The sequence below is a fragment of the Tympanuchus pallidicinctus genome, unplaced genomic scaffold (assembly GCF_026119805.1).
Source record: "Tympanuchus pallidicinctus isolate F22 unplaced genomic scaffold, pur_lepc_1.0 scaffold4, whole genome shotgun sequence".
Classification (NCBI taxonomy): domain Eukaryota; kingdom Metazoa; phylum Chordata; class Aves; order Galliformes; family Phasianidae; genus Tympanuchus; species Tympanuchus pallidicinctus.
In genome coordinates this window covers 24,221,365-24,227,238 of record NW_026294758.1, presented here as the reverse complement: position 1 = coordinate 24,227,238, position 5,874 = coordinate 24,221,365, and positions in this window count along the sequence as shown.

The following is a 5,874-nucleotide window of genomic DNA, read 5'->3' as shown; positions in this document are numbered from 1 at the left end:
TCTCTTATGCTTGTGATATTTATTGAAGAGCAAATCCCAAAAGGTTTGCTTGCCATAGACCTTGTTCTATTTTGTGCAGCTGTGGAATTCCTATAGATGTCATGGGAATTTTGTGTAAAGATCAAGGATGGATAACGTCTAATAATTCTTGCCTTCTGTGTCTTGTTACAGTGATATTTAGTGCTCCAAAACTTGAGGAATGAACATTGTGCTTCAAGTTGGAGGCAGGGAGGGAAGTTAAGTTGAAGAACCATTGTCCTACATCACTGACCTACTTTTTACTTTCTTTTCTGATATATTAATCATGCTGCCTAGCAGAATGAAGTCCACTTATATAAATCAGCTGCTGTGCACAAAAGTGCATTTCTTCTGAATATGATTTTATTGCTTTTATTCACTTACATGGTGAAGATACCTGGAATAACTAACGTAAGTAAAGATGACCATTTTTAGAACAGTACCCATTTCCTCAGTGCCAAATACAAATTTCTTTTGAAGAAGTAATTGCATTTGTTTCTAAAAAATTGCCATTTTTATGTAAACATAAACTGGAGGCCAGATGTTATGAGTTTCTTTGTACATGCAGTCCTTTACTAGCTAAGTCATCACAAGAGGTATTACTTACAAGATGACACTAGGAAAGAATCTTTAAACTTCACACAGAATCACAGAATCACCCGGGTTGGAAGGGACCTCAAGGATCATGTAGTTCCAACCCCCCTGCCTAGCAGGGCCACCAAACGTACACATTCAGATCAGGTTGCCCAGGACCCCGTCCAACCTGGCCTTGAACACGTCCAAGGACGGGGCATCCACAACCTCCCTGGGCAGCCCGTTCCAGGGCCTAACCACTCTCCTTGTGAAGAACTTCCCCCTAACATCCAACCTAAATCTTTCCTCCTTCAACTTGGATCCATTTCCCCTAGTCCTGCTGTTGTCAGCCCTTCTGAAGAGTTTACTCCCCTCCTGGGTGTAGGTTCCCTTCAGGTATTGATAGGCTGCAATGAGGTCACCCCACAGCCTTCTCTTCTCCAGGCTGAACAAGCCCAACTCCCTCTGCCTGTCCTCATAGGGGAGGTGCTCCAGCCCCCTGATCATCTTAGTCGCCCTCCTCTGGACCCTTTCCAAAATCTCAATGTGTTTCTTGTACTGAGGGCTCCACACCTGGACACAGTACTCCAGATGGGGCCTCACAAGAGCCGAGTAGAGAGGGACAATCACCTCCCTGTCCCTGCTGACCACCCCTCTCCTGATTGAGCCCAGGATCCCATTTGCCTTTCGAGCTGCAATATATATATATATATATATATTTGTATTTGCATAGCCTTCTATGGCAAAATATATTTTTTGGTGTCCTCAATTTGTTGCTTTTCTTCTCCACAAACTTAAAAAATAAAACTGCAGAAATGTTAGGTGGTTACATTAATCAATGCCACACACATCGTCCAAATGAGCTTTTAAGATCATCTGTTTAAAAAGAAGAGAAAAGTCATTGTCATGTCTCTTTTCTGTATGCTGCATTTATTCAACAGAGAGAATTTCCTTCTTCATGTGTTATTTGGCTACATTTCCTGTTCTCTGACAAGTGGGAGTTCCCATGTGTTAAAACATCAAAACTGAGTTGTGTAAGAAGAGGTCTGTAGGCCTGTCTTTAACAGAGCTTCTGATAAACATCATCTCTGAAGATTAACTGTCAGCTTTTCCTGTGAATTCTGGGTGAAAATTGCACTTGATTTGTGTTGGCATGGAAATTTTGAAAACTAATGTTGAGCTGATTTTATTTTCTACTCCTCTCAGCATAACACCTTCATGATTTATTCCCTTGATGTGAAAGGATGAGTTGGCTTTTTCATCATAATAAAACCTTTCAACAAGCTGTGTACTGTTCACAAAACGATAGTTGCAGTACTTAGTGTAAGTACTGTTTTGTCCAGTTAGGCTGAAATAAATTAATAAGATAGCCACGAAGAGAATTGCTTAGGGAGTACACTGTGGTTTTGAAGAAGCTTAATTCCTTGTTGCCTAAGTGCCCAGCTGTCCTTTACTTGAAGCATTCACTGCTGCTACAGCTAAGCAATAGCCAGGTTTCCTGATGTAGTTGGCTTCACCAACTCTGCTCTCAGGAAAGCAGAAATATAATCCTTTATGGAGAAGGTTGGTTTGCATGACCTCAGGAAGGGGTCTGCATCTCTGCAAAGCTGTTAATACAGATGTTAGCTGTTAATTCTCAAATAATTGATGTAGAAATTTTATACGAATGTTATAATCTGAGTACGTGGGATAGTTTTTCTCTGCTAAACCCTTATAATAGAATCATTTGAGTTGAAAGGGACTCTTAAAGGTCGCCTAGTCCAACTCCCCTGCAATGGATAGGGAAACCTACAGCTAGATCAGGCTGCTCAGAGCCTGCTTCAGCCTGACCTTGAATATCTCCAGGGATGGGACATCCACCACAACTCTGGGCAGCCTGTTCCAGTGCTTCATACAAAGATGAGTAGTGGGTTTTTTAATTCTTTTTGGAACCATGTAGTTTTGCGTACAAAATACTATGCTGTCTATTCATAGAACTGCAGTCCTTTTTTTTTCTTTCTAATGATCTTTGTTATTACAATAATCACAAACAACTGGAGAAGTGATGCATCAAAAACAACTGAGAAGTGGAACTGCTCTTCCATCATTTCATTTATGCACTTGCCTGAGGCTATCTCTCAGGTAAATGTGCACTTCTGTAAATCATGCTGCTTTTGGATTATATTCTCTATTAGACACTAGGATTCCTCTTCCCACCTCAGTATTTATCATGTTAACTAAAAAATGACATTAATCTTTTAGGAGGTAAGAATCAAGACCATTCTTTCCTTTTTGGAAATAACCATTTTTTTTTTAGAATCCTCATAGATTTTCCAAAACTTTTATCCAACCAGTAAAATTCCTACTGCAACAATTTTGTTCTCTTATGTAAGAGATGCATGTTCAATGCTTTGTTGCTTTAAAAGCCTTGTGTCACTTAAACATGAAGTAATAGTTGAATCTGAAGGGCTCCAAAGGAAAACGAATGCAAGTAAGGGAGATGAAAAATTTTACTTGGATAAGTGGTCATGCTGACTAGTACTATTATGTAATTCATTTGTGAATATCATTCTTTAGTGTATCTTCTTCCATATTAAATGCTATGGCAGTCACAGCAAATGTCAGTGATTTGTAGAATCTGTTTCTTTTCTCTGGATAAACTTGAGATAAACTATAGTAAATGGCTGTAACAGATGTCTTTCAGATAGGTTTAGAACATCTGTTCTGCAAAATGGCTATAGCAGGAAATCCTTAAAGAAAAGTTGGTTTCTTTTAATAATCTCTGAAATGGAGAATTGTCATGAACTGACATTAGACCTTGAGATTACCTCTGAAGATCTTCTTCTGGCACAACAGAGGAAACAGCTGACAATATACTGCTGCTTCTCTTAGGACAGAACTGTATATATATATAATCTAGTAAAGGTAGACTTTTTTGTTACTCACCTGAATTACATAATTTAGGTGTTTGTTTGTCTGTTTATTTATTTGTAAGAGATGAATTTGTATTTACAAAGAACTGCTGTGAATAGGTGTAATTTAGTAAGTTTAAGCATGCCTAAGTCAGCTTAATAGACTTGCTACCAGACTTGACTATCAGAGTTGTCGTTGCCATTGACAGTGTTAGGCTTTGCTTTTAATGAAACCTTATGAAGTTAAGGGGACACTTAATCACAGAATCACAGAATTGTAGGGGCTGGAAGGGACCTCCAGAGATCATCGAGTCCAACCCCCTGCCAAAGCAGGTTCCCTACAGTAGGTCGCACAGGTAGGCATCCAGGCAGGTCTTGGACATCTCCAGAGAAGGAGAATAGAGAATAGATAGTGAAGTGCAATGGTAAAATAAAAAAAAAATGCTTTTTTTTCCTATTTTAATGGTTGTATTTTTCATGGCAATGTTGAGAACCTTACTTAAGCATCACTTACTAACGTGGAAATACATCTGAAGTTTTCAAAAGCTGTAGTTCACCGTACTGTATTTTGTGTACCTTATAGTTGTCCAAAAATAAGACTGCTAAGCTTTCTCTTGCTGAGAATCATAAAATTTGCTGACTACAACTAAAATGTCAAAATCAAAACGAAAGCAAATGTTGAAGATTACCACATACTTGGCACTGACATCCCTCAGGCAAATGTAAGTTGTTACCCGTATTGTGGATTCAAGAGCAGGGATATACACAAATGATACTTGAAGAAAATATAGCTAATCAAAATTGGAATTATTTTACCTATTTAGGACATAGATTTTTACAACTAGAAAATCTTTGTACGTCTAGAACGAAGTGAGTTAGAGCTAACTTACTGTCCACACATCTTGCACACTACTGAGGGATCTGGATTGTTAGATTGGCCAAAATCCATTAGAAGAGGAGTGTCACCATGCTGCCTCGTGGAGGGAGGCTGTTAATCCTACTGAGATTATTTAGACATTTTTTTGCAAAAGATTTTTAGAATCAGGTTTGCAAATGTTATCATAGAACCTGAGCTTAGTTGAACTATTGTAGCTGAATTTTTAAAAGATTGTTCAGGCACCTATAAAGGCAAACAGGTGATTTCTAGATTGTTTCCACAATTTTTGGGAGCTTGTTAAATGTAATGATACAATGATTGTGAAATTGCAGTATATACCTGATTGTGTTATAAATGCCCCAGTAAAGCATGCTAGACTTTTTGGTCTCTGGATTTTCACCCAGCCTGTTAAGATGTTACTGGGTATCTTGCTGATATTAGTGGGATTTATATCAAGGTGTTACAGACAGAGAAGACAAATCGGAGTTCCTTCCAAGTCATAATGGAGGAACACATTGCTTCCAACTTTTAAGCATCTTAACTCATACTGGGAAAAAGCCTAAAACTGAGTGTACACATACAAAGTACATGCACACTCCTATTACTTACTGATCAGTAGCGATTTTTAGGATACTAAATATGATTAAAATTAGTAGTTTCATTAAAATTACTTGAAGTCATGAGAAATTAAACATCACAGGAGATATGCTGCTCAATCTAGTAAAATCCTGCTAACCAGGTGAACTAGGTTATTATGTTAACCTAGGTGTAAACATTTCTTACACCAAAGAGAACACATGGTTTTAAAAAATTTTGTCCTATGTCTTCAAGTTCAAGGATTAAAGTGCAGAAATCTTTAAGGTATATAAATAGTTATATGTGAGCAAAACCTCACGAGTGAGGAACATTCGCTGTTGAACTCGTGCCAAGCTTTCAGTCTCTATTCTGATTGAAAGTGTCCAATGTATGGAATTCTGGGTTAGCTGTGTGGAACTGAAGCTCAGTGTGTGGTTCTGTGCTTTGCTGGCACCAGTGCTATTGGTTCTGATGGTGCTGCTAAGTCTTCACTAGTCTAGTTCCTCTGGCAAATCCTGACATCTGGCGAAACCTCAAGGTAAGACGCTCTGTCCAGAAGGCCTATTAATGTTGGTCCTGTGACTAATGACTAGCTGGGGTTTGGGTGGCCCATCAAAACCAGCATAAGTTGTAAGTTTTAGTAAAATTAAAAGGAAATCAGTGTCCTGCCATGTCTTACAGGTAGCATCTTTTATTACTAACTAATGTCGATATGTTTCAGGTATAAGTTGACAGTGAAAATAAATATATTTAAAGTTATTAATCATTTATTGTTGTTGTTGTTTTTCCCTAATCCCTGTTCTCTCTGACAATCTCCTTCCCTTCCCCAAATTAAAAAGTAGATGAGTTTTGCTTAATGCACTTCAGGAATGCTAGGGCAATCTGATCTAATCTGCATAATGGTCAGATTCAGGTCATGAATCCATTACATTGCTGTTA